Below are 10,624 nucleotides of genomic sequence, written 5' to 3'. Positions count from 1 at the left end.
CGCTTCTCTCCCCCACTCTCTTCACACACCCACACACACACACCCCCCCCCCCCCCCCCCCCCACACACACACACACACACTCAAATTGTCTAAATGCCTGAAAATAAAGGCTATGACTGAGTGTTCCAACTCTGTGCTATCTGGCTAGTGTTAACCCATTCCTGGCTGGTGTGCAGTGATGGTCAGTCATGACCCAAGCCCCTTTTGGGTGTTTAAATCTTAAGGTATTCAATGATACAATCTGATCGTAGTTACATTCCATGATTACAGCTGTATGTTAAACTAAACACAAACGGAACATACAAGCACAAACATATGGAACAAAACCACCCCTTACCTCCCTCCCCACCCTAGGGACTTGAATCATGCCACTAATGGTGTGGTTAAGACCGCATGTTTACTCTGCCTGCATTATCAAGATATAGGAGAAGAGGAGACCAAAGTTATCCCATTTATTTACCAATAGGAATCAAATTTTTTTTTTTCCAAATGTAGTACCTTAAATTCTTACAAGCAAAGTTTAGCCCAGGGGTGGGGAACGTCCGGCCTCCGGGCCGTATGCGGCCCGCGAGACAGTTTGATCCGGCCCATCAGTCAATTCAAAATCCCCCCTCCTTCTTCGGGGGGAGGGGGGAGAAGCTAGACAGCAGTTATTTTTCCTGTGATATAAAATGACAAAAAATATAATAAAAATAGAAATATAATATTATAGATATATAATATTATAGATAATATATAATATAAAATAGGTTTGCCTGCCCTTGTCACAGTCAGCGTGAACGCGAAACATGCACGTAAAGTTCGCGGTTGTCATCACTGATAAGCATCATGGCTACAGGCAAGAAAAGAAAAGTAGATGCAGAATGTCGCGCTTTTCAAGAAAAATGGACAAACGATTATTTTTTTGTTGAAGTCAAAGGCAAGCCAGTCTGCCTAGTTTGTGGGGATGCGCTTGCAGTGATGAAAAAGGCCAATCTCGAGCGTCATTACAGCACGAAGCATGCTAAACTGAATGAGTTGCGAGGACAAATGCGCTTGGATAAAGTTAACACTCTTCGGCGGAGTTTGGGTGCCCAACAAGCAGTTTTCACAAGACCGCATTCTGACAGAGAGAATGTTATTCATACAAGTTTTGTGGTGAGCGAGCTAATAGCTAAGAAACTGAGACCTCATTCAGAAGGAGAGTTCGTGAAAGAGTGTCTTGTTGCCGCTGCTGAGCTGCTAGCGTCAGACAAAGTAAAACTCTTCCAAAGTGTCAGTTTATCTCGAAGAACTGTCGCAGAACGAATTACTGATATGGCGCAAAACATTGAAACAACACTGAATGACACCGCAAAAAAATTCCAGTTTTTCTCTCTGGCCTGCGATGAAACAACAGACATAACAAATACCGCCCAACTAGCCATCTTTGTGCGTGGAATTACTGCTGAGTTTGAAACGACTGAGGAATTGCTGTCTTTGCAAGCCATGCATGGCACTACCAAAGGTGAGGATTTGTTTGAGCAAGTTGTTTTGGCAATGAACAAATTTGAATTACAATATGAAAAGTTAAGTGGCCTTGCCACAGATGGCGCTCCAGCCATACTTGGCCCGCAAAAGGGACTAACTGCATTGAAGTCAAAGGCAAGCCAGTCTGCCTAGTTTGTGGGGATGCGCTTGCAGTGATGAAAAAGGCCAATCTCGAGCGTTATTACAGCTCGAAGCATGCTAAACTGAATGAGTTGCGAAGACAAATGCGCTTGGATAAAGTTACACTCTTCGGCGGAGTTTGGGTGCCCAACAAGCAGTTTTCACAAGACCGCATTCTGACAGAGAGAATGTTATTCATACAAGTTTTGTGGTGAGCGAGCTAATAGCTAAGAAACTGAGACCTCATTCAGAAGGAGAGTTCGTGAAAGAGTGTCTTGTTGCCGCTGCGGAGCTGCTAGCGCCAGACAAAGTAAAACTCTTCCAAAGTGTCAGTTTATCTCGAAGAACTGTCGCAGAACGAATTACTGATATGGCGCAAAACATTGAAACAACACTGAATGACACCGCAAAAAAATTCCAGTTTTTCTCTCTGGCCTGCGATGAAACAACAGACATAACAAATACCGCCCAACTAGCCATCTTTGTGCGTGGAATTACTGCTGAGTTTGAAACGACTGAGGAATTGCTGTCTTTGCAAGCCATGCATGGCACTACCAAAGGTGAGGATTTGTTTGAGCAAGTTGTTTTGGCAATGAACAAATTTGAATTACAATATGAAAAGTTAAGTGGCCTTGCCACAGATGGCGCTCCAGCCATGCTTGGCCCGCAAAAGGGACTAACTGCATTGGTCAAAAAAGAAATGAGTCGTCTCAGTCTTGATCCAAGTGATTTAGTTGTATGCCACTGTATCATACATCAAGAGAGTCTGTGTGCACATTCCCTGAAGCTCCACAGTGTAATGACAACTGTTGTTTCCACCATAAATTTCATCAAAAGCAGAGGGCTAAACAGCCGCCAGTTCAAAGAGTTACTGAGTGATCTTGAGTCCGAGTATGGAGATCTGGTTTACCATTGTGAGGTGCGATGGCTGAGTCGTGCAGATATGCTCGCACGGTTTTACAATTTGAGGGAAGAAGTGAAACAATTCATGGAGATTAAGGGAAAACCTGTTGTGGAACTCAGTGATGACAAGTGGCTGTGTGATTTGGCCTTTATGGTGGACATAACCAAGCACCTGTCAGAGCTGAACTTTCAAACGTGAAATCATTTGAGGCGAAATTAAAGCCGTGGCAATTGCAACTGGAAAAGGGTAACACTGTGCATTTTCCTACTCTACAAGAACAAAAGCCTGCTATGACAGCTGAGTATGCTGGTGAGTGTGCAAAACTGCTTCAGGCATTTGGCGAGAGGTTTCAGGACATGAAAAGTAAACAAAATGAACTAAAGATATTTGCTACCCAGGGGTGGGGAACGTCCGGCCTCCGGGCCGTATGCGGCCCGCGAGACAGTTTGATCCGGCCCATCAGTCAATTCAAAATCCCCCCTCCTTCTTCGGGGGGAGGGGGGAGAAGCTAGACAGCAGTTATTTTTCCTGTGATATAAAATGACAAAAAATATAATAAAAATAGAAATATAATATTATAGATATATAATATTATAGATAATATATAATATAAAATAGGTTTGCCTGCCCTTGTCACAGTCAGCGTGAACGCGAAACATGCACGTAAAGTTCGCGGTTGTCATCACTGATAAGCATCATGGCTACAGGCAAGAAAAGAAAAGTAGATGCAGAATGTCGCGCTTTTCAAGAAAAATGGACAAACGATTATTTTTTTGTTGAAGTCAAAGGCAAGCCAGTCTGCCTAGTTTGTGGGGATGCGCTTGCAGTGATGAAAAAGGCCAATCTCGAGCGTCATTACAGCACGAAGCATGCTAAACTGAATGAGTTGCGAGGACAAATGCGCTTGGATAAAGTTAACACTCTTCGGCGGAGTTTGGGTGCCCAACAAGCAGTTTTCACAAGACCGCATTCTGACAGAGAGAATGTTATTCATACAAGTTTTGTGGTGAGCGAGCTAATAGCTAAGAAACTGAGACCTCATTCAGAAGGAGAGTTCGTGAAAGAGTGTCTTGTTGCCGCTGCGGAGCTGCTAGCGCCAGACAAAGTAAAACTCTTCCAAAGTGTCAGTTTATCTCGAAGAACTGTCGCAGAACGAATTACTGATATGGCGCAAAACATTGAAACAACACTGAATGACACCGCAAAAAAATTCCAGTTTTTCTCTCTGGCCTGCGATGAAACAACAGACATAACAAATACCGCCCAACTAGCCATCTTTGTGCGTGGAATTACTGCTGAGTTTGAAACGACTGAGGAATTGCTGTCTTTGCAAGCCATGCATGGCACTACCAAAGGTGAGGATTTGTTTGAGCAAGTTGTTTTGGCAATGAACAAATTTGAATTACAATATGAAAAGTTAAGTGGCCTTGCCACAGATGGCGCTCCAGCCATGCTTGGCCCGCAAAAGGGACTAACTGCATTGGTCAAAAAAGAAATGAGTCGTCTCAGTCTTGATCCAAGTGATTTAGTTGTATGCCACTGTATCATACATCAAGAGAGTCTGTGTGCACATTCCCTGAAGCTCCACAGTGTAATGACAACTGTTGTTTCCACCATAAATTTCATCAAAAGCAGAGGGCTAAACAGCCGCCAGTTCAAAGAGTTACTGAGTGATCTTGAGTCCGAGTATGGAGATCTGGTTTACCATTGTGAGGTGCGATGGCTGAGTCGTGCAGATATGCTCGCACGGTTTTACAATTTGAGGGAAGAAGTGAAACAATTCATGGAGATTAAGGGAAAACCTGTTGTGGAACTCAGTGATGACAAGTGGCTGTGTGATTTGGCCTTTATGGTGGACATAACCAAGCACCTGTCAGAGCTGAACGTCAAGCTCCAAGGTCCGAACCAGCTTCTCAGCTCTCTGCTTTCAAACGTGAAATCATTTGAGGCGAAATTAAAGCTGTGGCAATTGCAACTGGAAAAGGGTAACACTGTGCATTTTCCTACTCTACAAGAACAAAAGCCTGCTATGACAGCTGAGTATGCTGGTGAGTGTGCAAAACTGCTTCAGGCATTTGGCGAGAGGTTTCAGGACATGAAAAGTAAACAAAATGAACTAAAGATATTTGCTACGCCATTTAACGTGGAACCATCTGAAGTGCCTGACAACCTACAACACGAAATAATTGAGCTGCAAAGCAATGACGAGCTCAAAGCAAAGTACAACAACCTCCCTCTGCTTGAGTTCTATAAACTGTATGTACCTTCTGAGGATTTTCCCATTCTGAGGAGGCATGCACTGAAGTTTGCATCTCTGTTTGGGACGACCTACTGCTGTGAGCAGTTCTTTTCAAAACTGACTCTTGCAAAAACTCGATTCCGCTCAAGACTGACTGACCCAAACTTGGAAAACCAGCTGCGAGTAGCTTCGTCATCACTGCCATCTGACATCAGACGCCTTGCCAAAGAGAAGCAGTTCCAACCATCGCATTAGAGAGGTTAGTGATATATATGTTCAATAATTTAGTATGGCCCTTAAAGGATGTTACAAAAATGTAAACGGCCCTTGATAGAAAAAAGGTTCCCCACCCCTGGTTTAGCCTATGGGGTTTGTCCTTTTCCAAAACTTTAAGATTAGTTTCTTTGCCACAATAAGTCCATAGGACGGCAACTGTTGAGATTTTTAAGTGACATGATTTTATCAGAAATTCCAAATATCACAAGAAGTGGGTCAGGCTCATGTAAAATCTGACAGCTTTAAATACTTCAGTCCCGAATGAGATTAACTTGGAACAAAAAACATAACTATGCAAGGGAGTGATTAAATCAGTCTGACATTTGTCACAAAATGGGTAGACATATGGAAAAAGTGTTTGTAATTTTGTTTTGGTATAATGGAGTCAATGGATAATCTTAAATTGAATAAGACAATGCCTAGAGTTGACAGCATGTATGAATGTTCTCTAGTGCGTCAACCCAGAATTCTGAACATATCTTCTCCCCCAATTCTTGTTCCCACTGCAGTTTTAAACTCTCTGTAGAAGGTAAGTTCTTTGACGACAATGAGTTGTACAGTAAAGATATCAGATGTCTGACCCCACGTCCAAGCCCCAAGCGATCATCCAAACTAGCAGGAGTAGCCTCATTAAGACAGGGTATGTGCTTTCTTACGTAATCCCTATTGCCGAGTTCACACTGCACGATATTAGCCCGATTTTTCACTCGCCGACAGGTTTTGCGAAATCGCCGACAAATGCCCGAAATCGGAGGCAAATCGGTGCTCGTTCACGCGAGTGACAATCACGCAGTGTGAATTATCAAAGACGCGATCTGAGGGAGTCGCAGACGCCCGCTAAATATTTGGCATGCTAAATATCTGGAGCTGTCGGCCATTCACAATCACGCTGTGTGAAATGATTTCTGACTGAAAACTACATCGGCGATGACCTACAGCCAATGAGAGACCAAGATACAGGGCAGAGGGAAGTTCGGGGAGGAGTTATAGACCAGAATATCAGTATTTTAATAGATATATGAACAATTATATCATACAGAAACAAGCACAAACATTTGCTTGACCAACCACAACATCAGCATAACAGTTACTGCAAAATTATTTACCTCCAACTCTCTTTGCAGAACACCCAATCCCTGTTCCCTGCATCTCCCTCCTGCATAATCTGTTTTTCTTTTTCTCCTTGTAGCTGGAAATCACCTCACAGACAATTTGCGGGCTATATATGAACACAGCAGCAACTGAATGCTACCCCAGATAGTCACGCAGTGTGAAAACAACGGCGATCCGATAAGATTGAAAATCGTGCAGTGTGAACTCGGCATAATCTGCAAATATCTAAAAAAGTTACTTGCATGCAAACCATATTGATTCTGCAGCTTTCTAAAGGAGGCAAAAGTGCCTTTTATGAATAGGTTTCCAATAGTCTGAAGACCCAAGTCCCTCCACTTTGTAAAAGCAGCATCCATTGTAGAAGGGATAAATGAAGGGTTCCCGCTGATTGGTAAAAGGAAAGACAATGGCTTTATTGCACATTTTGATTTGATCTGCTTCCAAATATGAATTGTACTATGAATTATACAGTTATGGTTATATACTAGGGTGACCATACGTGCCATTTTCCCAGGACGCGTCCAGGCCAGGATTTCTATATTGCCTAAAATATCTAGGTTTTGGCTTTGTTTGCGTGTGCAGACCGATCGGTGTATGACATCAAAGTACCATACAGACGGTTATGCTTTCGAAACGCTCTCGAGGTACTTTGATGTCAAACACTGATCGGTCTGAGCCGCACTGCTTTTAAGTCGAACACACCTAATATGTTCGCGTAATTGCATCGCTTTGACCGTAGATCCCACCTTCTCACATGCCATGATTGTTCCATTATGTACAATGCTTGCATGTTATTGGTCAAACTACTTTTCGATCATTACCTTCAGCAAGCATGAAAACAAAGCCAAAACAAATCCTGGCCAGGACGCGTCCTGGGGAAATGGCACGTATGGTCACCCTATTATATACTGACTTGTCTATCTTTATAGGAGACAGTATGACTACACCAATATCATATGGTCTACATGCCTCTCTTTCCATTTGGATCTAAGTTGAGTGTGCTACAGTATGATCTAGCCACATTATGATAGTCTGAAGAGCACAAGCATAGTAGTAAAGGGCAAAATTTGGAAGTGCCATTCCACCGACAGCTTTAGATTTACAAAGGTGTGCTTTACTTATTCTATGGGCTTTGTAATCCCACAAAAAGGGTACCAAGCCCCTTTTGAGACAAACAGTTTCACTTGGGCCATATAGTTGAGGCTATTTGAAATCTCTCTCCAGCAGTAAAGCTCCTTTCAATTTGAATGGAAAGCTCTTTAAGGGTTTAAGGTTTTTCTAAAGCATTTAAAATGAAGAAAATTGGATATAAGGGCTGCACTATTTTTTGGGTTAAATCAGTTTGATGACGATACTTGTCCCAGTAATGCATTTTCTAGAGTAAACTGGTAATACCATACGCTATGTGAAAATTTTAATAATTGCATTAAATATTTAGATTATAGCAGTAACTTTTAATACAAGTCTTCCCAAACTGGTTTTAGAAAGCTAGGACAAAGGCCCTTTTTTTCAAGAGCCAAAAGAAATCAAAGCTGGTGCACAGAAAGTTTCAGTTGAAGAATTTACCTTTGCATTTGTTTCCATTTTTTTTTCTTGTTTACATTTCAACAGATTTTCATTTAAATATAATTGATGTACTTCACTCAGTTTTGTTTTTTTCTAATTGTAATGGTATGCTTGTTTAGCCATATTTAGATATTTTGCCAATCCCATCTGAAACCATATATGGCAGAGGTCCTCTGTTAATAACTGTTACTCCAACATTATTTGGAAAATTAATACTGCCTGATGAGTGCTTTTGAAAGTGAAGTCAAGTTCTTTTAATTGTATAATGCATTTCATTCCCCCAGTTTCATTCCCCACTGTTAAAGTGTCAACAATTCTATTCAACCAGTGTAGTACAAAGGATAAGGCCCAGGCTGAATCTGGACTGCATGCTACCATACTAGTTCTTCCATAAATGATTATATGACAGAAATGGTAAAGTCAGTAAGAATTTCTGAATTCATCTTAAATTTGTGTCTACAGGTGCATCTCAATAAATTAGAATGTGGAAAAGTTCATTTATTTCAGTAATTCAACTCAAATTGTGAAACTCGTGTATTAAATAAATTCAATGCACACAGACTGAAGTAGTTTAAGGCTTTGGTTCTTTTAATTGTGATGATTTTGGCTCGCATTCACTAAAAATGTTTTTTTTTGTTGGTCTTATGAAGTATTCTAATTTGTTGAGATAGTGAATTGGTGGGTTTTTGTTAAATGTGAGCCAAAATCATCACAATTAAAAGAACCAAAGACTTAAACTACTTCAGTCTGTGTGCATTGAATTTATTTAATACACGAGTTTCACAATTTGAGTTGAATTACTGAAATAAAAGGACTTTTCCACGACATTCTAATTAATTGAGATGCACCTGTATATCCATGTTCAAAATAAGAAAAAAGACTTGAATTTTGAGAACCAATGATACATAAACTCCCACTTGTGCAAGTCTGGAGAATCATTACAGTTAATGAAGAGGGAGGAGCTATCATTAATTAGCTGAAACCTGTAGAGTACAAAAAGACCAAAAGGCTGCATTTCTACTTCGTGACTAGCTGTTGAACAATGGCTGGAAGTTTGTGTTTGGTTCAGATTTTGGCAGTTTGTGCGCTCGGTCATGCTGTTCCAAAGTGGGGTAATTTGCTACAGAACCCTCAAGCTCTGATGATTCAGCAAACTGACCAGCGGTTTCAGCAGCCAGTTCAACAACAAACTAACCAGCAGTTTAAACTGATTCTCTGCATTAACCTTTTACCTTTTGTTCCAGTGACTGTCCAGTGTATTAGAGATGGTCAGTTTGTGGTAGTGGTGTCTAGAGATGTTACTCTGCCTCGACTGAGTCTGGATTCGGTTCGTCTACTGGGTGGAAACCACCCACCTTGCGCTCCTGTGGAGTCCACGCCTTACTTTGCTATATACCAGTTCCCTGTGACCGCATGTGGCATGAGCATGATGGTGAGCAGCTGCTACTAATGTGCTGTAGCTGATTATGAGCAGATCCAATGTGGACAACCTGGGATCAGTGCTGCTGAGTGTGAAGCTATCAACTGCTGCTTTGAAAGACAGCAGTGTTACTATGGGAGGGCAGGTAAGTGTTCTCAATATTATTCCGATCATGTTGAATTGGCTCTCAGCATTAATCTGCTCTTGTGCCTCGTTCCAGTGACTGTCCAGTGTATTAGAGATGGTCAGTTTGTGGTAGTGGTGTCTAGAGATGTTACTCTGCCTCGACTGAGTCTGGATTCGGTTCGTCTACTGGGTGGAAACAACCCACCTTGCGCTCCTGTGGAGTCCACACCTTACTTTGCTATATACCAGTTCCCTGTGACCGCATGTGGCACGAGCATGATGGTGAGCAGCTGCTTCTGGTTTTATTCTGCATTGCTTATGATGGACTGGATGCTGACACTGTTCCTTTTCACAGGAGGACAGTGGATATGTGGTGTATGAGAACAGAATGACCTCTTCATATGAAGTGGGGATTGGACCGTTTGGTTCCATCACAAGGGACAGTCATTTTGAGTAAGTGATCTATGACTTGGTGTGAACGTTGTTCTCTGAAATGCTACAAGCTCACCGTCTGTTGTCCAGGTTTCTCTTCCAGTGTAGGTACTCAGGAACTTCTGTTGAAGCTCTGGTTGTGGAGGGAACTCTGTTCCTCCACCTCCACCAGTAGCTGCTCCTGGACCCCTCAGGGTGCAGCTTAGACTGGCCAATGGCCAGTGTGTCACCAAAGGTTGTGCTGAAGGTATGTTCTTGTCCCAGGTGTTCCTAATATCTTAAGGTTTCTGGTTAATCACCAGTCTTGTTCCTCAGGGGATGAGGCCTACACGTCCTACTACAGTGATTCTGATTATCCTGTAACAAAAGTCTTGCGAGAGCCTGTGTATGTTGAGGTGTGCATTATGGAGAGGTCTGACCCCAACGTTGTCCTGATGCTGGGACGTTGTTGGGCGACATCAACCCCCAGTCCACTCAGTCTCCCCCAGTGGGACCTTCTGATCGATGGGTGAGTAATGCCAATCTTTATCCAGTTAGTCTGCTGGGAGACTTTCTAACCTTCGTTCCTCTTCAGATGCCCTTACCAGGATGACCGTTACCTGACCGCACTGGTTCCAGTGACTGGATCATCTGGTCTTCATTTCCCAACCCACTACAAGCGCTTTGTTGTGAAGATGTTCACATTTGTAGATCCAGCCTCACTGGCTCCTCTGCAGGAAACTGTATGCCCCGCTTTACCTGAACATTTTAATTTTACTGCTTGTGAATTCTATGACTTGAGCCTCTTTCTTCCCTGTCAGATCTTCATCCACTGCAGTACAGAGGTGTGCCATCCATCTTCTGGCTCTTGTGAGCAAAGCTGCACCAGGAAACGTGAGTTCTTGCTCTCGACTAGAGGAACTGAGAATTTATAAGTGC

At 42.4% G+C, this 10,624-nt stretch overlaps 1 pseudogene; it reads left to right on the top strand.

Annotated features, from left to right (window-relative positions):
• Nucleotides 1–9,178: 9,178 nt before the first annotated feature.
• On the top strand, nucleotides 9,179–10,620 carry LOC107756041 (zona pellucida sperm-binding protein 4-like; annotated as a pseudogene).
• The last annotated feature ends 4 nt before the right edge of the window (nucleotides 10,621–10,624 follow it).

The sequence above is a fragment of the Sinocyclocheilus rhinocerous genome, unplaced genomic scaffold (assembly GCF_001515625.1).
Source record: "Sinocyclocheilus rhinocerous isolate Xijiao unplaced genomic scaffold, SAMN03320098_v1.1 scaffold1074, whole genome shotgun sequence".
NCBI lineage: Eukaryota > Metazoa > Chordata > Actinopteri > Cypriniformes > Cyprinidae > Sinocyclocheilus > Sinocyclocheilus rhinocerous.
Note: the sequence above shows the minus strand (reverse complement) of the source record. Positions and strands in the feature narration are given on the sequence as shown.